General features: G+C 35.4%; 1 protein-coding gene across 1 annotated transcript in view; it reads right to left on the bottom strand.

Moving 5' to 3' along the window:
* LOC150095665 (solute carrier family 35 member G1-like) overlaps positions 1-26,048 on the bottom strand; it is a 138,110-nt gene that overhangs the window by 40,332 nt on the left and 71,730 nt on the right. The window lies entirely within an intron of this gene.

Below are 26,048 nucleotides of genomic sequence, written 5' to 3'. Positions count from 1 at the left end.
TTTCTATACGTATCAAGCTGTGTATAAATTGTATAAAGAATGATACAGTCATACTCATAAAGGTGCGGTTCGTAATGGCATTCTTGTCTAGTGACATTTTATCAAAACGGTTAACCTAGAACCGTTTCTTGCTTTATAATTATTTTTTTACTTCTATTCTTCATAGCATTACACAGCACTTTCATGGAATCCCAGGACTTATCGCAGGAATCTACTTCGCAAATGTAATCTTACATGTTAATGTGCTCTCTGACCGTCTTTGTTTGGAATTGGGCCATATGCAACTGGGGCCTGTGTGTATTATGTCTGTTGCAGCGTATCGCTATGTTTCAGAATAAAACCATCCAATTCACTTTCACTGAAAAGACCTTAACGATTCTTCGCATTGGACGGAATTCGAATTCCGAGTCTAAAGGGCATCACGTCATTAAAATGATTCAGTGAAACGAGTGAACGATTTTAATTAATTCTAATACCAAGTTTCATAAAACTAGGCATGAATAATCATCATTTCAAACTGTTTTGAAAAAATAAAAAACAAATTGTAAAATGAAATAAATTACCCTACAGTCTTGAATCTAAAACTAATATCACATTTAGAAATGAAAGTTTGTTTTGGGTCTTAAACAATTACACCAAATGAATAATAGCTTTAGCGGTTTCTTCAGAGAGTTAAATTTTATTATTATACAAACACCTCCTGAAGTCACGATTCATCAAGGGAGGCTATAGTAAGATGCAGTCTAACAGAGATAATGTTTATCATACGTCATCTTAAATCGGTTCAGTGTTTCTACACTCACTCTCATTTGGCAATACATTCCACTCACCAACCACTCTTCGTGCAAAAAAAGTCATGCCGTACTCTCTTACGAATCACACCTTTATGCAACTTCCAAGAATGACCTCTTGTCTCTACCCACTTCCCTCCTTCAACCCTTTGAAAAATATCCTCGGTATCTATTTGATAAGTACTCCTAGCAATTTATGTCTCAATCATGTCGCTCCTCTTCCGCCTATTGACTAGCGTCTGTATCCATTCTCAGTCCGTCTTCATAGTCAGTATTCCACAACCCTGATATTGCTTTTGTTATTCGCCTCTGAACTTTTTCCACAGCTTGCTTCTCACCTAGAAACGCAAGTGACCAAATCGATGCGCAATAGTCCAGATGTGGTTTAATCCAAGCCTTGTACAGCAGAATGACCACAACCTTATCTCTACTTGTCAGTGTTTCTTCTTAGTATACTGGCATTTCTTTGTGCTGTTTTTATTACTTTTGCAATATGTCCCTTGAACTTCAATTCTTTATCCACCAATCTTCCAAGATCACACGTTTCCTCCACCTCCTGTAATACAACAACTCCAACATGATACACAGCTCTACTTTTTTGAGATCCAAAGTGCAAAACCTTTCATTTCCTGGTGTTAAATTGACATCCCCGCTTATCTCCCCACATAACCACTTTATTCAAATCGCTCTGAAGTACCAGTACATCATCATTCCTAATAACTTTTCTCAGTTTAACATCATCTGCAAACAACTGAATATCAGCTTACAGACCACTCTCAATACCATTAGCAAACAAATTGAACAGGAGTGGCCCTAGAACAGAATCCTATGGGACTCCACTGGTAACTCTCCTGAGAGAGACGCCTCTATACAACAGTTTGATCTGCTATCCAATCAACTGATTTTCCAATCCCATTTGCCGTAACTTATATACCAGTTTACGAGTTCATAATGTGGTAGCCTGTCAAATGCCTTTGTAAAATCCAGAAGTATATCACCCCTATCCAGGACGGCAGTCACCTTATTATAAAATGTAAGCAAAATTATAAAACAAGACCACTCTTTAACAAGCCCATGCTGACCTCTATACAGAATTTTGTCCTTGTCCACCTAATCTTTTATTCTATTTCTAACCTTCTCTAAGATATTAACCACTCCAGAAATGCAAACTGGTCTGTGATTTGAAATATCCGTTTTGCTTCCACCTTTATGCAATGAAATAATCTTGAACTCTTTCCACTTATTAGGGACTGTTGAGGACAGGCCGTTTCTACATTTTGCGGGGCCCTGTCCAAATTGGAAAAGCGCGGCCCCTGAAAGTTAGTAACATTAATGGACATTTTATATGGAAGAATATCTTGTTAATTAAATCAAATATGAAAAATATTTATGCACATAAATAAACAAGTATGCTCCTTAGCATCGATTTAAGTAAAGGGAAAAAATTAGTTAAAAAATAAATGTGTTTGTATGTACATGATATATTATTTTATTATGTAAGTACATATTATCATATAAATACGCCAGAACAATGCTTTATTTAATAATATAAATAAATCATAAATAAAGAATATAAAAAGATATCCATTTTTACTATAAAGAATGAAATATATGTATAACAACTTATAAGATTTAAAAGGAATCGTAATATATTAAATTTTATTTAACCTAATGCGCTTATCAATAAAATCATTTATAACGCTACCAAAATTCAAATTGTTTGCAATTTCATGCTCTATAGATATTATTGCCAGGGACGACAAACGCTCTTGAGACATAGAAGATCGCAAATTTTTGTTAATTTTAATTTGGAAAATGACCTTTCTGCTGATGCGACCGTAACTGGACTGGTCAATAATATTTTAAATGTCGTAGTAATATTTGGATAAATATCCGACAAATTATCTGCAATTATGAATTGTAAAATATTAATGGGTGCATCTTCTGGAACAATATTTCTAAAAATAATTACTTCATTGTAAAATTCAGATTCATCAATATCTGTATTTAATTTTTGATACAGCTGTTTGCAGCAAAATTTTAGTTCATTTTCTGTCATTTTTCTTATTAATTTCATATCATAAAGAAATCCAAATGATTTTTTGTGAATTTCATACAATTCAAATCTTTTTTTTTTTTTGACAGATTGTAGAACAATATCTAAAATTACAAAAAAAAAAAAAAAAAAAAGAAATTTATCCTAAAACGATCTTTCTTATCACCTACGTGTGATTCATCAGGCGTTTCATAATCAAAAAATACTTTTCTTCGACGTACTGGACTTTCTTTAAATTTAATTTCTAATAGATTTGACAGTTCTTTAGCAATCTCAAAACAGCTATCAAATCCTGATATTCTCTTCACTAACTCTTTAATATGCTTAGTTGCTACGTCTATGGGAATTTTTGCATTTTGTAATACTTTACTTACTAAATTAACTTTTGACAAAAGCTCATACCAAATTACAAGGTTTAGTATAAACTCAAATGAATCTATTTGTTCATATATTGAAACCACTTCTATTTTGTTAGTATTATTTGATGCAGTTTTAGATAATTCTTTTAGTGCATTTAAAAATTCTGGAATTTGAAAACGCACAGCTCTAACTGATTCTATTCTACATTCCCATCTTCTATCACATAACGGTTTTGGAGTTAATTGTTTAACAAATTTCTTTAATATGTCCCAACGTGAAGTTCAGGCAGTAAATAATGTATATTTTTTGTATAACATTAAAAAAATTGCTATAATTGATGATTTTGCCAAATCCCCTGAAATCAAATTTAAATTATGACAGGCGCCAGGAGTATTAAATGCCTTTTCGTTTTCATTTAAATGTAAGCACGGACTCCCTTATATACTCCTTTCATATTCGCTTCGTTATCATACCCTTGCCCTCTACAATCTGACAATTTAAGATTTAATTTATTCAAAAGTGATTTTATATTTTCATATTTACCAGTAGTGTCATTAGTTGTTAAAAACGTCAAAACGTGTTCACGAATTTCAATATCTGCTTCAAATATATGTAAAAATCTAAAAATTACTGAAATTTGCTCCTGATGACTAACATCAGGAGTACAATCGAAAATTATTGAATAGTACTTTGCCTGTCGTATCATTTTTACAATATTTTGTTGAATTTTGGTTCCCATATCAACAATTAATTCATTTTGCGCAATGGGTGATAGATACGAATTTTGTTTCTTACCTATAATTTTTTTCCCCGAACATCGCATTAAATGATCTTTTAAAAGCGGATCAAATTCTGCAATTAATTCTATGATTCCAAAAAAATTACCATTATGGGCTACAAAGTATCAAAATCAACCTCTAAAAGCTAAATTATGTTGGTATAAATAAAGAATTGCTGCTACTATTCGTCTAAAACATTTCTTAACCGTTCTGCTTCAAATTTTATGACATTTTGATTGGTCTGATCAATTGTATTGTGATTTTTTAAATTACATTCCATTTGTGACCATGAATACATGCATTTCATTTGCACTGGATTTCGTTCGTGCGACTTTAATCTTTCACTTACATGTCGCCAATCAGAAAAGCCATTTAGATAAAAAATTATCATCAGAAGAAAATAATTTGCAACAAAAACAAAAAAATAGAGTTGGAAGAGTTTGAATATACAAGCCATCTTCTGTTTTGCTTCTCTCCGTTTGTAATTGTCCTAACCTAGTTAGCTGTGGGAAAACATCTCTTGTTGTCATCTTCTGGAAAATCATTTTCAGTCAGAGGAGACGGTGGACCACGTTGTACAATTTCTGTTAGTGTTGCGTTGTTCAAAATTTTGGGCCATGTTGCTGGATCATCAATAGTAAATAGTTCACCTTCCTCTGGTGTCTCAGTTTTAGGATCTTTAATACTCATTGTTTGACCAAACGCGTCATGTTCTCCGCTTCCTTTGATCTTAAAAACGCGGTGCAGTGCAGACGAAAGAACCACGCGCCGTTATCAGTATAATTTTAATGTATTTTCATGAAAAATTCGGTGTTTATTTTACCAAGAAAATACATAAAAATATTTCACTTACTATAACAATAGTTGGTTGTAAAATTATATATATTTTTCTATATAAGAATATTTTTATATAATAATTACAATATTAATTTATATAATAATTTTAAAAAAAGTAATTGATTTTCCTGTGCCACCGCACAGTTTGCACACCCATGAATACGGCCCTGGTTGAGGATATTGGACTCTCATTAAATAACCGAGTTAAAGGAAGTGTCAGTTCCTTGACGCATCCTTTCATAACAAGTGGTGAAATTCCATCTAATCCAATAGCCTTCCTTATTCACATCAATATGACTTAAGCAATCACAGACTTCTACCTCATTAACCTTCAAGGAACTGGGTTGATGTACTGATTCCTCAACTTCCTGTTTCCTTAGAATAGTATCATTACCATCAGTATGAAAAACCTTAGCAAAATGATCACTGAACAACTTCACAATAACTTCTTCCTCACTTTTGCGCTATCTCTATCCAGCAGAGTTATTGTTCCATAATCATTCTTTCTTTCGCTAGCCTCCTCTAGCAAAAGAAAGTTTCGCTAGCCTCCTTTCATACTCTAAATTCGCCTTTCTTGTTATTGCCAGCGCTTTATATACTTCATGCAACTGTTCACATCTTCGAAGTTAATATATTCTCCATAATCTTCTCTTCTTCTGCAATTCCTGCTTTAATTTCTCTATTCATCCATTTAACACCTATTTTGTTAATTTTTTTTGTGATTTAGGCATGCAGTCTGTTATTGCCCTCATCAAATACCTTCTTAACTATGATCTACGCTACATTAATATCTTTTCGTTCAAGTTGTTTTCTGAGTTTTCCTAATCTCTTGCCCTATAGTTCCACATGTGCCCTTTTACTCTCGATGCCTCTTCATGCTTTACATCAGGATTGTACGCCTGTGGGTTTTGATTTTCACGAGCGAAAAAATAAAATAACAATTTGAATCGAATGCGTGTTAGATATTTTAATTCTACCACTAATCGATAATCTCGATGTTGGTAATTTTATTTGGTGTTTTTACATCACTATATACCCACGTGTTTTTCAAGCGTTCGTACATTATTTTTTTCCAACGCGCATGCTCCGGGCGCTCAATTAGTGTTGTTCGTTTGTTCAGCTTTCGAGGTTGTGTCGCTGCTACTCACCAAATTATTAGATACGTATTGTGATGCGGCGCTCGGATAATTTTTTTTTTCTAATGCGGCCCTCGGATTACCTAAGGTTGAATAGCCCTGCTTTACATGATCGCTGTCATCAACTGGTGGCAATGTTGTTAACAATTACGTTATTCGACGTTATCACTAAATCCAGTACATTATAAGTGTTTATTTTAAACACACGGTTGTTGGATTTCCCGTGATTAATTTTCATTGTATGTAATACGATAAGTTTAGCATAACTTTTCATGTGAATCGAATGATACGTTTCCTATCAAGAAGCTTGTGCAATAGGCATTAAGTTAATGGGCTTGTATCAAATTCTCTTCCCTTCAAGTATGAAGTACCAGAACTTCGTAACAGCTATCCGATGGACACTGTTTTCTTACCCCCCCCCACAAAAAAAACACGCATTGCGAATGCACTAATTAAGAAAAAAGGTGTTTTTCTTAATTAGTGCAACTGCTAGTCGCATATTCTGGAGTAAATGTAAGTTCGAAGAAGAAAATTATTTCATGTTAAAAGAAATAACTGTAAAGAACTACAGGTAGACAGGATAATAAAGTTTATGCGATTTTTAATTGTATTAATTTACGGAAAGAACAGATTTTGTTCTGAATTTAAACTATGGAGATCGCAAAGAACATTATATGTTCGGAAAGTGTCCATAAACCGAACTGTTTACGGAGACGTTCTTTTGATCAACAATTGTAAATCAGAAATGCCCTCCAGTAGTACGGGTGGCACTAGTGACCAGATCAAGATAAGATAAGAAATCATGACGTGATTTGTTGTTTATTTGATAAGGTCATGAGTTAGTAATGTCTGGAATTTCAAAGGGGGCATATGTGTCAGTGACCTGAGTTCTTGTCTTTTGGTTCGTGTATGGAATTATGGGTGATAGGAGCGATAAGGATTAGTGTTATGATTGGTGGGGCACTTCTGACCAGATGAAGATCAAGATAAGATAAGGCATCCTGATGTGGAGGTGTGTTATTATAGAGTTTGGAATTTCGGTGGGGCCCTCGTCTGTCAGGGACATCACGTGGTGTGTTTGGTTCGCTTAGTCGTGTTTCGAGCTTTTCCGAATAATTTAATTACATGCTGGTGTCCCTACAGCATTTAAAAAATAAATTAAAATAAACGGACAGTTAAATAGATTACAAAATATTTTGTATGTATTCTAGAAATTCTAATAATAATTTAAATTACTTACAGTCATGGTATTTTTAAAAAATAAATAAAAAATAAACGAGACTTAAAGGCAAACAATAACTTTTTTGTATGTAGTCTCGAATTTCCAATGATAATTTAAATTTACTTACAGTCTTTCCAGAATGACTCTTCTTAATGCAAATAGATATTCCAAATAGTTGAATTTTTATCAACAGCAGAATACACACGCACAAAAAAAACACAATCTTGAAAGAACGAAATTTCTGTAATAACCTGAAAGGCTATTTGACTTTTGTTCCTTAGATTTTCTGTCCGTTTGGTACACTGTTAATTCCATTGCATTTTGTCATACTATGTTTTTATTCCCAAGGTGAAACTGTCTTTTGCGGAGTAATATATCCACCAGCAATCGTTAATTATTGTCTACTTGTGAACTTTTCTGACTGGGAGGATTGGAATTCTCCTGGTCTTACTTGAGGGTTTGATAATACTTCCCACACAACAATCCTGATCACCTTTTTCATTACTCATATTCTCCCTTTGATGTTTTGCACAGTATTATCAGTTTGGGAAAGTACGACTGTTTTTCTAGTGTAAAATTCTTATGACACATATCCTAAAATTATTCATTCCTGATTAAGGATTTTATACAGTTATTGTTTTCAAGTAGATGGCTTGTTTGTTTACATTTGTGTAGCTAGGAAACTGGAATTTATTTCAAATGAATATTAGGTCTGTAATATATATACTTTGTTAAGTTCTATGTTACCTTTTATTTGACTGTAATATTATTAACAAATTGTATTTACTGAATCTAACATACAGAAATTAAATAAAGTAAAAAAGACAGTATTTCTTTTTCTTATTCTTCTGATTTCACATTTGTGCTGATGTTCATAGTGTATGATTTCCCACTGGTGCTTACGTATAATTCATGTGATTTTTCTCCATGTGACATTTCAAAACAAGTTGGACTATGGTTTTTACATAGTTCAATTATGTAAAACTCATTTCCGTTAGTCCCAATTGACTGTTGCCCTTTCAGCCCAACTATTTCACAGCAGGCATATTTATATACAGGGTGTTCGGGATAAATTTGACATATTTATAATTAATTATATTTTTCCGTAAGTTACATGTATTAACACACACTTCTCTTCATTTAAAAGTTTGGACCCTTCTTCATTCATATACAAGATGTCAGAAAGGATGGATAGCTGGAACCCACCTGAATCATGGAAGAGAATAACTTGTATCATGATGATTCGTGCCCGCCATCAAAATAAGGATATTACGACTGCTGCCCAATGCTCCCTGAATACAGTAAAAACAATCAGGCATGAACTAGAGACTTGCAATGGTGACTACGAGGATGTAGCAAGAAGAAAGATCCCTAGCAGACGATCTGATTGCGTTCGTACAGCAGAATTCCTCGCAAATCTGCAGGAACAGGTGTTGAAGAACCCTGGCATTGGAATTCGGGCTTTGTTCGTGGAGTTGCTAACTGTAGTCAAGCCCTGGATAACAAGGGTAGCCAATGGTAGGCCGTATGTATGGCAGCAGGATTTGGCCCCTTGCCACACCTCTGGGAAAAGTCAAAAATGGTTGTCTGAAAATTTCTACGACTTCACCAGTCCAAATGTTTGGCCTCCAAACTCCCCAGACCTTAACCCCATGGATTATTTTGTATGGGGCGCAGTTGAAAAAGACACCAATCGCACTTCCAGTAATACAAAAGCCCAGTTAATGGATAAAATTAAAACAGTTTTTGTGGCCCTTCCCAGGGAGACTGTAGCATCAGCTTGTTCGAGGTTCCGAAGCAGAATTGAAGCTGTGATCGATGCTAATGGTGGTTATTTTGAGTAAATCTTGTTGATAGTATTGTAATTAACTCTGCCTGTAATGTTTATTTGTCAATTCATTAAATTTAATAGATACAAAGAAGATTTTCTTTTTCCTTACGAAACTGTCAAATTTATCCCGAACACCCTGTATATATATTTTTTTTTAACACAATTATTATATTATATATTCTTTCCAATACAAATAAATAATTATTTATTCTTATTTCAAATGAAAATTAGCTCAAAGAAAGAAAGGGAAAAAAAACGTTTACCCTGAAATAAATATTTATGATCACAGCAAACAAGAAATTCATCAAATGTTTTCAAAGTTTTGAAATACATGCAAATATTGTTTTCATCATTTGGTATAATTTAAATGAACGGGTCTGGATATTAAGTTCTTTAATGTTTTTAATTTTTTTATTTTCTCTTCCAATGACGAGTATTATTTGATATATGCATGTTGATTCACTTCATTTTATCTGCAACACTACGATACCTTTTTTCTACTGCAATCTTTTTAAGCATTTTAGTAACATGTTGGTTTAAAATAGCTAATGGCTCTGTAAAATAACCAAATTCTAATAGTATTGCGACTTTTCAGGTGAAATCTCTCCACTAAAATTCTGGCTATTAATTTAATACCCGATTATTCCTTTTGCTTCCAAGAGTTAACAGTTTCATGAAATACTTGAGGGCTAAAATTCACTAAAATTTAATTCACTGAGTCAAAAGAAAAAAAAGTCTCTGGTTAGTCTCTGTGGCATGAAATTTCACAAGGAACAAAACAATTTTATGGTGAAATTTGTATAACACATCAACAACACCCTATTTGTTCATTTAAATTTACATATTTTATTTGAATGAAATATTATTTACAAATTGTATTTACTGAACTTAACATACAGAAAATAAATAAAGTAAAAAATACAAATTTTTTTTTTTATCCTTAATCTTCTTATTGTTATATTTGCTACTGTTGTTCAAAAGTTCTTCCCAATGCTTGTGGAATTGCCATCATGTGGTTTTTGACAATGTGACTCTCATCTGAAAGTTAATTTTCATCTGATGATCACTGGGAATTTATTACTGTAGTAAAATTAGGGGATGCATATTTATTTTTTTGAAACCAATACATATACTTCTGAGAATTAATAAAAGCACAGAATCTTTCGTTATGTTTCCAAAAGCATTTAAAAGTACACGCTATGTTTTCACGTTTTGGGCATCCAATTTCATTTAAATCAAGAAGAGGCCTCCCTATTAACCTCATTAATGTTTTTGATTTTTCTCTTCCTTTAGCGAGTAATATTTGATATTTGCATGTTGATTCTATCATCCGACAAAGGGATTGCCTTGCAAATAAAAATTTGCAAGAATAGGAATACAATGTTGAGATGTAGTAGTCGTGTTCTCTAAGGACAAAAGAAATCCTGGTTTTATTTTAAGGGATATCAGTCCAAGGTGTTAGGCCAATGAATGCAATTTTCTAGCTGCTGTTTTTTTTTTTTTTTGTGAAATTTTAACTTGCAAAAAAGGTGAATTTTCCATTAAATAAAAACAAACTTTTTATACTATTTTTTTTCTTGATTTTTACGACATATAACGAATCCAGTCGTTGCCTCCCCCTTTTTAAAGGGGAATCCAAAAGAAAAGCCTTACATTTTTTTTTTTTTTTTAAACGAGAAAGGTTCAGTCATGTTCAATCATTAGCTATACGCTAGATAAAAACAGTTTTTACTTTCTTATCACATGATATGTAAATATAAACTCGGGTAGTGATCCCATATCCTCCCCCCTTTCGTCACATTATCGCTAGTTCCATAAGAAAGTGATATCAGCGAACGAACAAAGACCAGAATATACAAAAAAAAAAAAAGGAGACTGAACAGAACAGAACAGAACTTAATGCTGTAAACATGTAACGACATCTCAAGAACACCCATTTCACTTGTACAACATTTGAATGGCATTTACTTGTTTTAATGAGCACCTAAAATCTCACTTAATGGGGGGGGGGGGGGATCACGAAAGACCTCCGAGTGCGATATCTGTGCGAACTGTGGCAGGCTCTAATCACTGTTGAGTAGAACCTTCGCACTGAGGCGTATACTGACACCATATCGGTTTGCTTGTAATGTTGCAAACACAGCCGGTTAGCAACTGTGTTTGCAGTACAACACACCTGCCATTAATGAGAAATCACATTCTTTAATATAGACTGCGGAATAATGATGTGTGAGAATATCGCGAAATATATATGAAGAAAACTGACAGTTAACTCCTCTCCTAGTGGGAAAATATCTAAATATACTGTATTTAGGTAAATTTAAATTCAAAAGATCAATGAAATCGAGCTATATAATCATGATATCAGGATTATATGTTTATATTTGGGATGAAGTTCTTGTCGGATTCTTACACTGATAAACGATCAGTATAAATGCTTAGTCATGACTCAAGGAATTTCCAAAACGTGCTAAGTGGAATTTCCATGGTTTTTTTTTTTTTTTTTTCCCCATCAGCAAAGAAAACTTACGATAACAGCTGCACTTGGCTACTGATATCCAGCCCTTGTCATTGTGCAAACTAAGATCTCATGATTTCGTCATCAATCTACTTTCCTTTAATTGTTTGAAATCGTGATTTCGATTAGAGTTTTGTTTTTGCTGTCATTGTGATCGGACGTATTCCTTTAGACAATGCCTAGTTGATTTTATATAAGGTTTTTCGGGAAGCTCGCATTGCACTGGAACTAACACAGTTCGTGACCTACTATCTCCCCCTCTGTATGAAATATGCAGAGGTCTAATGGCCGGCAGGCCCCACTCGCAATGAGGATCAGTAGTGGTTAAATGGTTTTTTTTTTTTTTTTTTTTTTTTTTAGGAAGGTAGGTCGCTGCACTGTGTCCAAGTAAGCTCCTGAAACTCCTTTTTCCTCGTTTTTAGGATAGTCACCTATAATAGACTAACTTTTTGCTGGTAGACGCTTACTCTAGGCTGTCTACGGGATTTGCTAGTCTACAGGATTACCCGGGAAACTGCTATTTTCTCTCAGGCCAAACTATGGACTCTCCATACGATGAGCTTGATTTCAAACAGCTATTGGCAATCTTTAAGCATATAGGAGGCCTACTACAAAGGAAATGGCCAGGAAAGGTGGCAATCCACCAAATAGAACAGGTTGAAACAGAGGACTGTCAATCCCCTGACCCTCTCCCCAGCACTTCTCAAGATAACACCAGAGAGATTATGTCACCGGTTAACGACCAGCCTCTGGTGGACTCAGATAACTCTACAGACTATCAGGTTGTCAGCAGAAAGAAGCGTAAGAAGGGTTCGCCAGCAGCAGATCCTGAAATAGTACTTCAACCCTTGGAAAAAACAACTCCAATGGACTTAACAGCACAACCTGATGAAAGAATAGAGACTGACTCCAGGGCACAACCCAAAGAGAGGATTCCACCTGTAATCTTAAGAACAAAAGAAAAATGGTCTTCAATAACAGCAACGATGAAGAACGCAAACATCAAATTTACATCAGCCAAGAGTACAGATGAAGTAATCCTGATTCAACCAGAAGGAATTTCGGACTACCGCCAGCTAACCAGACTTATGGATGAACTAAAAGTCCCATATCACACATTTCAGCTTAAAAGCGAAAAAAAATTAAAAGTAGTAATTAGAGGGCTGGCTGAGACCATGCCAGCAGAAGAAATAGCTACTGACCTCAGATCGCAAGGCTTAGAGCTGATTAAGATATCACGCATGTACCGAGCGGACAAGCGCCCTATGCCTCTGGTCTTGGTCGAGATCAGTAAAGATCATAGAGAAATTTACGACCTTAAAATAGTTTGCAGCTTGGTCATCAAAACTGAGCTTCTCAGAAGAAAGGCTTCAGCTGGTCAATGCCATCGCTGTCAAAAGTATGGGCATGCACAAAAACTATGCAAAGCGGATTACAAGTGTGTTAAGTGCGGTAACAACCATCCCTCACACACTTGCGTCAAACCACGAACCACACCTGCCAAGTGTGCGAACTGTGGCGGCCCACACCCAGCAAATTACAAGGGATGTTCACTCCACCCATCTAACCTGACAAGGACTAGGGAGGTAGTAACCCCGCCCACTCAGAAGCGAGTCACACACCTTAAATCGGAAATTAAAGTGCGGAATATTACACCTGATAAATAATGCCTCTGTAGTTTCCTCATGCAACAAACCGGCAGAATCCACACTAAGCAGTCAAAACTCTGCTGCAATGCTTGCTGCCACTTTGGGAGAAATGCTATCAGTTTTCAGCAAATCAAATCCAAACTAGGATGACACAAATAGATTTCTCAAAAATATCCAAGTCATATTCTCGTTCATTAATTGATAATTCGGCCATAACAAAATCTATACAGGTTGCATTTTGGACTCAGCAATAACATTCTAGAACTCCATGAATTTGTTACCCACTACAAAATTGATATAATGTTAGTTAATGAGACCCATCTACAGCCATGTGATAATCCCAAACTAAGAAATTACTCGTTAATTAGAAACGACAGACCTAATGCCAGAGGTGGAGGTACTGCAATCTTTATCAAGAAAAACATCCGTTACAATGAGATAAAAAAGATTCCTACAACTAATCTGGAAAAAACTGGCATAGAAATTTACACCATTAATGCAGGCAACTTAAAAATATATTGTTTATAACCCTCCAGGCAGAACTCTGTTATCCTCTGATCTTCTCAGTTGCTTGACACTACTGAAGCAACAATAGTAGCAGGTGATCTAAACTCAAAACATCTCTTATGGAATAGCAGGTGTACCAATTACAATGGAAAAATCCTTTCCAATTTTGCTAAGTTGAGAAATATTATCATCGCAGGCCCGATTGAACCAACGCACTATGGATCACATGGCAGGCCAGATGTAGCCATATTTAAAAACACATCTCATCAATTCCAGCTGCAAGTAGTTAACGACCTCAGTTCGGACAACCTAGTACTTATATAAACTGGGTGAGGATCTGGAACTTATTCCCAGTCAGTCATTTACTAATTTTACAAAATTCAAGGCTACAATCAACACTATCATGGATTCAGTGCCGAATATCTCCACTTGTGAGGAAATTGATGCAGCAGTCAACAACCTGGAAAGAAAAATTCAAACTAGCTTAACTGCAGCCTCGTCTATCTCCACTCCAACTCAAATAAACCAACTTCCAGAAGAAATCCTTGCTCAAAACAAAATAAAATCAGACGTCGCTTTCATAACACACTGTCTCCTCAAGATCACCAAGAGCTGAACAGAGCATCAAACTTACTTCGCTATGCACTAAAAGATCACAGAAATTTGCAATGGGAAAGAAAACTTTGTTCCCTGAAAATTGAAGATAAATCCTTGTGGAAGTTGGCAAAGGCTATCCATACGGACCGTTCCAACATTCACTCCATTCACGGAGAAAGAGGTATGGTTTATAGCGACGATGAAAAAGCAGAAGCCCTTGCTGAAGCTCTTCAACTTCAGTGCAGTCCTAATTATGCGGATTTGGTCTTCATAGAGAAAATTTACCGTCGAGTCCGTACTGCGCTCCAGCAGCCTAACAACTGCGAAAATATCTGTCCCACTTCACCTAAAGAGGTCTACTCAATCATTAGGAAGCTCAACAACAAAAAAGCCCCTTCCCCAGATGAATTAACAACAAAACAATCAAGGCCCTTCCGCACAAAGCTGTCATGCACTTGGTAGCAATCATAAATGCAATGCTCAGACTAAACTATTTTCCAACCCGATGGAAACAAGCAGATATAGTTCTCATTCATAAGCCGGGAAAAGCACCTCAGTTGCCACAAAGTTACAGACCCATCAGTCTCCTTTCATGCTTGGGAAAGGTTGCAGAAAAAATCGTCCTCAATAGACTTCAGGATGTGGTGAATAACAACACAGTACCGAAGGAGCAGTTTGGGTTTAGAACCGGACACAGTACTACACAACATACAGGTGCTGTTTTTCTGGATGTAGCAAAGGCCTTTGACAAGGTTTGGCACAAAGGCCTTATCTATAAGTTATTTATGGCCAAAGTTCCACTCTACCTTATCAAACTTATCGATTCCTTTCTAAAAAACCGGAAATTTCAGATCAAGTTGAAAGGACTCAAATCCTCTTTGAAAAGAATCACTGCAGGTGTTCCTCAAGGCTCGCTGCTCTCCCCACTGCTTTTTAACATCTTCGTCGTTGACGCTCCTATCACGACGTCAACCACCACAGCTTACTATGCGGATGATATGGCAATTTTGTGTAGATCTCTCATACTTAGCTACACAGCGCTTGTAGACCGCAGCAGCAAACCTGGAAAGATATCTCAGGAAATGGAGAATATCTGTGAATGCTAACAAAAGTACTGCCATTCTCTTCACAAGACGGAAGGCATCACAATACGGAGAAGTCAAACTTTTCGACACAACTATTCCATGGAAATCCAGTACCAAATATTTAGGTATTCAACTAGACAGCCGCCTCAACTTTAACTCTCACATCTCTCATGCCTGCAACAAAGCAAACTCAGCAATTGCTCAACTCTACCCCCTACTCAACCGTAGAAGCAAAGTCAGCCCAGAAAACAAATTAAGAATATACAAGGCAATCGTCAGACCCATACTGACCTATGGTTCGCCAGCGTGGAGTCACACCTCTCCTAGCAACATCAAAAAATTACAGATAATCCCAACTAAATGCCTCCGAATGATCTTCGATGCCCCGTGGTTTGTAAGGAACACCATCCTCCATCAAGACGGAAACCTGCCAGACATACCTACATTTCTCCTTCAGATAGCAACCAAGTACTTTACTCAAGCATCACTCCATCCCAACCTACTCATTCGTGAGTCATCAGATTACGATGAAAAAGACAGATGGAAGCATAAACGCCCAAAGGCGGCCCTGATCACTGATTGAAATCTTTCAATACAGCCCTAAATAGGGCGAGCCAAGTGCTCAAAACTTTCTTCCTTTAAACCGAGAATCATTCATAGCGATGAAGGGATCAGAGTCCACGGGACTGATCAAAGCCACATCAGTTAACAGTTTCTGTGATTTCCTGTTCTGCTTTCGCCAGACCTTGCTATCGCATGTAAACATAAATGACTCAGCAATAGTGGCTTCAGTTGTAATCTCCCCAATCTGATAGAAGAAGCAACACGTGCTTTAATAGACGCGTTTATTTATGGTTTGTTTGTTTTTTTTATTCCCATCGTAACTCTTATCTAGTACGCAATCTCCTGAACCTTTCAGACAACTGTTCAGACTTTTCCCTCAAGGCGTACGTGTTTTGTGGTAAAAATGAATCCGTTTACACTTGAAATTGCCCGTCTTTTATGACCGGTTTGCACGTTATATGGAATTTTAAAAAATGCTGTTCCGGAAGTAAAGCCCAGTCACCTTCGTAAAGACGAGTTACAGGCGTGTGCGCAGACTTCGAGGGAAGGAGCGGTGGGGGAGATTTTTGTGCTCATTTAAGTAAATAAAAAAAAAAAAAAAAAGCTCATTTGTGTAGTCCACTCGCAACAAGACTTTAAATTTATATTAAATTTTATATGCATTTGTTAAAAAAAAAAGGCTTTTGTAATAGCTAAATAAAATTTCAACACCTACATGAAATCTTTCGTACAGAAAAGCCAAAATCATGGCGTTCTGGTGTATGCGCTAAGGAGGTGGGGAAACCACATCCAGAACTACAGGATTTCAATCATAAAATATTCATTTCACTCAGCATTCTACGTATGCAATAATATTAGTTATATAATCTTACAATAAAAGGGGGAAAAAAGACTTATTCTAAAGTTACAAATGCAAATATTGTGAGCCAACTTTGACTTGTGTACGTAATGAAACGGAAGTAGTCTGTAAAACGTGATAAAAAAAAAATTTCAAAAATATTTTTATAATCACACAATTTTTACAAATTTAAGAAATTTCTTTTGACAGCATCAATTGTAGTATGTGATAATAAAAAAATGTATGCATTTTTTCATTATAAAACCAAGTAAATACGTAAAACGAACCGTTTTGCGTACCGTATTTACTTCCCGTTTGTTAGCAATGTAGCGGTGGGCAATCACTTAATAACTGTAATAGGAATGCACAAAATGGAACTCAACAAGCATACTTTTAACTCAAACAGTAAGTTTATTCAAGGAGGCAGGTCTTGAAAAAGATCCTTAACACAAACGCAGTAATAGATTCACCTTCTATCCCGATATGGTCGTTCACATTAGGCCTAATAAAATACAATATAGACTTCGTACTCCAGTATATCAAGTACCAATGACTGTTAATTGTTATAGTTCGAATATCAATTAAATATTTGGTGTCGGTGTTTTTATGTTAAGATTTAATTTCTAGTTAGTAGTATAAGGCGCTCATCGCGTTTAATTAGTATAACAAACGGAAATGCACCCAGAGCTACCAGTTGAACTCTTTGCAATGGAAGACGATCTCCGAGTAATTAAGGCTGGCGTTTGCATGCTGGTAGTTAGAGCATGATGATATGGATAAACCATATGAATTAATGTATATGCTGGTTGAGTCGTATTTGGAATTTGTAATGTTTGTACACTTTTCATTTGATAATCAGTTGCAGAAGAATTCCCAATCGCGAAGTATGGTGCTTCCATTTATTTCATGTTTCTCAGCATGCGTTTTAAAGTTAATTTTTCATAGTAATGTTCAAAGTATTTTTTTACCGCTTCACTGCAGGGGATTTTTTTAATTTTGACAGCGGGAAGCTTTTCACGAATTAATAATTTGAATAATGGATAATTGAACAGTCATTAAAAGCATCATAATTTGGAAAGCAGCAAGAGAAGTCGCAGTTTTTTTTTTTTTTTTTTCCCAAAAACACCGAGTTTTGCGTCATGAAAACGAGGTACCAAGGTCACTCCAATAAACTTTAAGACGAGTGTCACTTATAATGGTCTCAACAGAACTCATACCAGACAAACACACACTATCTTGTCACATCTGTGACAAATCTGAATGTACCATGAATGAAGCAAAGAATGCAGTTGGGATACTGAAAGTTGTTACAAACTTATTCATGCATTTAATGTAAAAAAAAAAAAAAAAAAGCTTTAAGTGTGCAGTCATTCCTGCATTATTCTGTAACCACCGGCATGGGAACTAATTGCATTCTAGTTTATAAGGAAAAAAAAAAGAGACAAATATTGCAAGAATTCCTTATTTCAGAGGTTCTCAAATAATAAAGACGCATATTTTTCCCTCTTCTTGTGTTAGATCACGAGAAATAGTGAACAGTTTAGAAATGAAACGTTGAGGTGGTTACCCATCCATATCTCTAACGTGTTAAAGTCTATTTTGCAGAAAAAACAAACATGGAGTGTGTCCGTATATACTCTTCAGATTCTCCGTTTCAAAATATGGATTTTTTTTTACTCATTGATTTAAAAAATGGAAAGGCTTATCAAATAGAGAATGAGGAAACAAAAGAATCAGTATTGCTAAATTTAATGCCGAAGTAAAAAACGGATTGTACAAGTATCGCCGTAATGTGCTACGCTCCACTGAACGAAGCCAAGTACCGAAGGTTTCGACGTAATAGTTGGAAAGGTAAAATAACTAGTACGTGTAATGAATGAGGTATGAAAATACCAAGGCTTCACTGTCATTCTAATGAAGCCTTCGAATTATTATTTATATGTAACATAGTTTAATATATTAAATATTTCCAGACCCGATTGGCTAGTGATTAGCGTACTCGCTTCCCTCCAACCAATATTGTTCGAATCCCGCCTTAGGCATGGAGATGTTTTGTGAATGTCATTTGAATTCCATCGCCTCTTTTGTAGCTTAATACACTAGGTGGTATTAATCTGCACTGGGACAGGAGAATTTGGTAGAAAATACCACAAAGCTGATATCAATTAATCTAAGCTGCTTAAACCATTATGTGTGTTCAAACTATATCAAGTTTCTGGAACCAAATCTTGTCAAATCCCATTGAGTAAGTAGTTTAGGCCTTATGCCTTACACGGAGGTAATTAAGTGTATATAGCCATATGAAAATTGCTAAAAGTTCGGTAAGCATTGTTTACGTTCCATAATACGAAGTAACTAAGTTCCACCAGTTTATTTTGCAAAAGAATAAACACTGTAACAAGACTCCTTACTTTGATTTTCTGCTTATGACAGCCCCTGTGAGCTTAAATGAATAAGTTAGCATTCTTATTTGAGATTAAAGATTAGCGTTTCCAGTGTAAATGACACACGATGTTTATAACCTCAACCTGCGCATGGAATATGCATCAGTCACTTCAACGCTTTATAAATAATTCATTTCATCGCAATGACTCGGCTAAAACTGAGTCACTAGCTGCTCTCATTCATCAGAACAAAATTCGACTTGAATATCGATGTTTCACTATATTAGTGAAACAACTATATAAAAACATCTCGCATTTAAATAAAGAGCCAGGTATCAAAGTAGAAATCCTTTTTTTAAGTCTCATTGAAAAGAATATTGGGACGGAGACAGTAAATTGCATCCGGGAAAGAAAACACGAAATAATGTAGAACACATGAATGCTCAAGTGACATCGAAGCCATTAAGTTTTAGACATTGTAAGAATCGGGGCCGCCCCTTCCCCTTATTTTTCTTATAGTTTATGCCAATTTTATCGCCCCAAAAAAACTTGTCGCCCCGTCGCTAGAGCCGGCCCTGGTAAGAATAACAGTAATAACACTGACGTAAGCAAGTTAGCCTAAGTGACAGGTTCCTTCAGCGACTAATACCAACCTGTAGTTTTGCTATTATCACATCACACTTTCAAAATAATTTTTAATATATCTTTTCTACATAATGAAACCACATGGTTCTCTGCTGCGTGTGTGTGTGAATATGGGCCTTAGAAGCTTTAATTCAAGAGAGTCACAGATGTGGTGACTGGTTCCCGTTTGCTCTTAGGTTTCAACAGGATCAGCTAAATGGAAAACAATGCCGCAACCATATCTTTCAGTATAGTTTAATTTAGGAAGCTGAATCACATGGTTTGATTGCTGTCACAGTTGGTACATTCAAATGTGACTCGTGATTCAAATATTGATATTTTGGATTGCTTTTTCTCAGGATGACTATTTTATTTTTAAAATAAAACTTCATGCAAACTTAGCACTCTTGGTGAAAGGCTGAAATAATCTGATTCTAAAATAATTACGTCGAACATCATGTGGAAAACAAATATTTGGTTTTCTAGATTCTGTGATCTACTGCTTTTACAGTTTATCTTTTATTATTTTGTTAATAATCGATATAGATATGGAAACTGTGGACAATAAAACATTAAGCTTTATCCCTTATTTGAAGATGAATCTCATTTGGGTTTGTCGTAATCTCTCATGAATTCAAACTGCTATTTCCATTAAGTAAGATTAAAAAATATTTTAAACTAATCCGCAAAAATAGCTCAGTATCATTCTTAATTATTTTAGCTAAAATAATTAAGAATGATAACAAGAGGACTAAGCAGTCATCGCTTAATGATCACGTGCCACCAGATGACGTTGCTATAGCAAATTGTGTAATATGCCTACAGCAGTGTTTCTCACTGTGGTAAGCGTACCCCTGGGGGTACGTGAAAGGTCTTCAGGGGATCCATGGCAATTTTCGGCTATGCATCATTAACGCATGGAATAAAATTTAATGTATCCGTGAAGTTCGAGATCGTAAAACGTTCCTATTGTATCACTGAATAAGGTACAGAGACATCTGCAGGCTGTGTAATATGTTTCTCAACAAACAGTGCAATTAGAGACAACTGGGATAAAAACAGCACTAACTAATGAATCGCATGTCCCCTCCCACATAAAATGCTGTATAGTAGACTCAAGCAAAACCATATGTTGCACCCGGCAACATATGGTTTTGTTTGAGTGAACGTGTTAAAATTAAGAAATATATAGTGAATGTGTTTCAGATATAAGGAATTCGGTTGAAAAGAATTAGCATTTCAACTCAGCTGTCGGCTTGCCTTGGTCATTTAATAGCGCGATCTTTTGTTAATACCGTACCAATCATATGAACATCTTCACAGCTTATCTCTACTGGCCTACCATTGCTGTCTCTTTCGAGCTTTGCTTTCACTATCCATTTGCTGAAGGCCTGTTCGTTAAATACGGTAATTTTTTTAGCTTTCAAATTCTTAAGTATGGATCATGATTAAAGACTGGATTTTTAAAATGCACAAAAGAGAGGAACATAGCAGATACAAGTAGCTGTCAGCAAAAAGAAAACGTTGATATTGTGTCTGGATCAAGTGAAATTGATAAAAGGTGTGTCGTCTGACATCTCTAACGAACCAACCAGGAAGAAGATGAGAAAACTTCGTAAGTACGATATAAATTACTTGAAATGTGGATTTTCACGGACGGGAAATGAAGAGGAACTTATTCCATTATGTGTAATTTGCAGTGAAACTTTAAAAAGTGAAAGCATGAAACCATCTCATTTGAATCGCCATTTTGAATCGAAACATAATGAATACAAGGACAAACCTGTTGAATTTTTTCAAAATAAACTAAAAAATTAAAAAGAATCTCAAAAAGTGATGTCGATCGTGTCAGGAGGTGAAAATATGAAGGCTTTAGAAGCTTCATATCGTGTGTCGCTATTAATAGCAAAAAGTGGTGCAGCGGAAACGATTGGTGAAACTTTGGTCAAGCCTGCAGCAAAAATAATAGCAGAAATTACGATCGAAGATAATACAAAAAGGTCTTTTGATCGGATTTCCCTTTCAAATAGTAATGTTCATCGAAGAATCACTGAAATGGCTGAAAATATAAAACAAACATTGAAATCCACGGACATTACAAATCTTCTAGTGTTCCTTAGGTACGAAAAACATCAAAAAATTCATGACGACCTTTTATATTGCCAACCCTTGAAAGAACATACAACAGGAGAAGAAATATTCAACAGTATTAATACCTTTATGCATCAAAACAAGCTTGATTGGAAAAGTTGTGTTGGAATAAGCACGGACGGAGCGAAATCCATGGTCGTATCTAAAAAAAGGGTATGTTTCAAGGATTCAAGCTGTTGCACCAGATGCAAAGTCGACACACTGCTGCATACACAGGGAGGCTTTGGTTACACATGTGATGTCTACAGACCTAAGAAAAGTTCTTGATGAAGATGTAAAAATCATAAATTATATTAAAGGCCGTCCTCTAAACACCAGACTTTTCTCTCAACTTTGCAAAGAAATGGGAGGCAACTATACACAACTTCTTTTCCATACCGATGTTCGTTGGCTTTCTCGTGGAAAAGTCCTTACTCGTTTATTTGAACTTCGGAATGAACTACAAGTTTTTCTTGATGAAAAGTTTAAATTGATAAAGCATTTACATAATTGGAAATGGCTGTCAATTAGCATACCTGGCAGATATATTTACAGTATTAAATAGTATTAATTTATCTTTACAAGGCAAGGAAATTTCTATATTTCTTGTCCAAGATAAAGTGAACGCCACGTTGGCAAAAATGAAGTTATGGCAAAAGCGGGTTGGTAATGGAGAATTTGACGCATTTCCATCTCTTCATGAATTGCTCGCAAGTTCAAATGAACAAATTGATGATGATGTGAAAATTACTATCATGCAGCATTTAAAAAGCTTACAAATGAATCTAGAAAAGTATTTCCCTGAATTGGACATTAATATTGAGCGGATAAGATACCCTTTCAATAAAAACAAATTTATGTCAAAGGGTCTATCGTCAATAGAAGAACAACTTTTCGAACTAGCTTCTGATGGTTTCCTAAAAAAATAAATACAGCGAGAATACGTTATCATAATTTTGGCTACAAATACAGAATGAATTTCCTGAATTAACAGATAAAGCTCTAAGGTTCATTTTTCTATTTCCAAGTTCATATCTGTGCGAAGTCGGATTTTCGGCCCTTGTAGATATTAAGACGAAGAAGAGGAATCGCATTATAGATGTCGAACCGCATCTGAGATTGAAATTAACAACTATAGAGCCAAATTTTGCTGAAATTTTGTCTCACCATAAGCACTTTCACTCCTTTCATTGATAAATTATTTCAAGGTAGTAAAAATTTATAGTATCTTTATAAAGTTTGTTCTATTAAAAATAAATCTTTTTTTTTTTGTTTACATGTACATCTAAATTCAAATAAAATAGACATTTACAACGAAATATGTTTTATTTATTTATTATTATTATTTTGATAGGGGGGGGGGGTACTTGGTACTAATGAAAATTTAAGAAGGGGTACGCGGATATCTGAAGTTTGAGAAACACTGGCCTACAAGAATCACAGAAATTTGAAAATACAAACTTACTATTATAACTGGACGTAACGTATCCAGGCGCCGCATTACCAAAATTAATAATACTGGACTTGACTAGGCATTACCTTAAAAATCCTTTTATTAATTAACAAAACAGTTACCTATTCTATGACATCTGGTAAAACTCGCAATTGTTCTGTGTTGTTCTTTTTACCGGAAATGATTATTTGGGTAGAGCAAAAAGAGCGGAAAGGAACGTCGGATTTAGGAGGGAAAAAAGTAAACTGTGCTGGCTGATAAAATGATGAACAGATAACCATTACGGGAACTAACAAGGTTAATCACTGCACGATAAAAGACCATCTTCCGGTTTACCTGCGCTATCCCCATTCGTGTTTCCTGAATATTGACAGGACGTAGCGATTTTTGGAAAACTATTTTTATACTTTTAATTAAACTAAACAGAACGTTAAATCTTGTAATTAAAAACATTGCTTTATTCTTCTCTTTCTTTCCATGCTAATATACGTCAGTTTATTCTAGGAGCAGCTACATTTCAAAGCAAGTCACACGTTGAGAGATTACAAAACCTACAAATTGTGTATGGATTAGAGTTTGAAAAAAAGAAATCGACATGACTGATATTATGGATAATTTAGGAATTTGAAGTCGTGGTTCAAAATATTAAAATAATTCGAGATTAAATGCACAAAAATTACAGTCAAAGGAAACAACATGATAATTAGTACTTTTGCATCCCCCCCTTAGCTTTTATGACCGTTCGTAAACGGTTGGGCATATTATCTAATAGCGGTCCACAATTTTTATCAAAACATGCATATATCGTCTGCAGACTAGAAACAAGTTCATTTTTGTTTCTTGGAACAACTTCTTGAAGACGTTTCTTCATAATTCCGCACAAATTCTCAATGGGGTTTAAATCTGATGAGTTTGCTGGCCAAGAAACATCGATTTTCCTTTCTTTGAGCCATCTAGTAGTGGTCTTGGAAGTGTGACAAGAAGCTGAATCTTGCTGAAAAGAGAAATTAACATCACATAAATCTTCGGATGCCAGTAACCAAGTGCTCAAGAATTTCTTGGTACACTTTGGAATCGACTCTTTCGTACACAATACACAGCTATCTAGACCCTCTGCGGTCATACAAGCTCATGCAATGATAGAGGTTGAAAATTTCACCGAACGTTTCATGCATTCTTTATCATATGTTTCTTGCTTAAGACGCCAAATACGTATCCCTTGATGACCATGGGACACAAAAAACATACTTTCATCTCTAAAAGGCAAACGTGATTTAAAACCCAATTTGCGAAGTTGTCTCAATGTCGTAGATTTAGACCACACCTAGTTATTTTTTTTCTATCTCCTGTGAAAATACCTTACACTTCGGAAGAGGTTTTTTCTTCGCGATATTTTTCGATCTCCTCTCATCTCTTGATGAAATTACCTTTCGACCCAAATTTCGGCGATTATTTTTGAAAACTCTAATTATTAGAATACTATCTCAATACTCTACTCACGCTTGCTTGAGAACATTTTAATTCCTTAGCTATAAACTGTTGAGTTTGGCCTTCTTTGTGTAGAGACACCATTCAAAACTTCTTAGCTTCTGATATGTCACTCGTTCGACCCATGTTTGGCAAATAATTAACTGAAATCACACGCAAATGATTCCTCACACACGAGTCAGTCCCACAGCTACTGAAATTTATTTGTATGCTCTCCTCAAAACCCATCAGAAAAATTTGGAATATTCTAATATTTTGAAACAATTTGAATAATTAAAAATTATTCTAATTTTGTGAATGTTTCCAAACAGTTTTCTTATAATTTGTATTACATTTTTATGTGTCTATATGGTTATATAATTACAAAAATACGTAGATGAGGCTCATTTATATTTGGTAATAATAATTTTCGATGTAATAAATTAGAATTGCAAATCATTCACAACACATTTCCTTTGATTGTAATTTTTTTGATTCGGAGGTGTAGTATCCAAAATATTTTGAAAATATTGTTCTAAGAATGGGAACGTTTCAGATTTGACAAGAGTCAGTAACTGGTCAGATGAGAAGTGGTGTTTTGAGCTGAAAAGGAAACTTCTTGTAATCTGAGGGAGGGTGGATGGGGCTTTGCATAATGCGTTTGCACGGGAAAGGCAAGAAATGTAAGTCGACCCAAGAAGAGAAATATGACCTTTCCTTGAATAAAGTTGGTCGTGAAGTGAGGTTTTTCTCGCGATGAGGAAAACTAGATTGCATTTTAGCTGCACTGGAGTTGAGACCAACTTCTCTTAAGAATGACAGGAAAAGCATTAGTAAGGACCGTCTTGTTGCTTGCGTCAAACTGAGTGAAGTTAATCGACAAAACTATGGATAATATTTGAGGTCAATGACCTCATTTAAGAATTGTTTATTTATTTTTATACCAGTTTCACTCGGACGTATTGAAAATGTATAGCATACTTCATAAAATAATCTGGAAGTCCAGCTCTAAAAAACCAAAGCAGGAACTTTTTCATCTCTAGTAAGCAGGGTGGTGGTCTCGCGCCAGCCGATGAAATTCACCTACCACCTAAGCCGTTTAAAGATCCTTGCCTACAGTGGCAGTCGAATCACAAAAATCCACAACCTTTGTTAGTTGGAGAGTGAACATGATAACCACTTGGCCAATCACGCCTACAAAAGGTACCAGTAATTTTAGC

The sequence above is a fragment of the Typopeltis vanoorti genome, chromosome 20, assembly GCF_054136105.1.
Source record: "Typopeltis vanoorti isolate ZY-2024b chromosome 20, IOZ_Tvanoo_1.0, whole genome shotgun sequence".
Lineage (NCBI taxonomy): Eukaryota > Metazoa > Arthropoda > Arachnida > Uropygi > Thelyphonidae > Typopeltis > Typopeltis vanoorti.
This window is presented reverse-complemented; position numbering and strand designations above follow the sequence as displayed.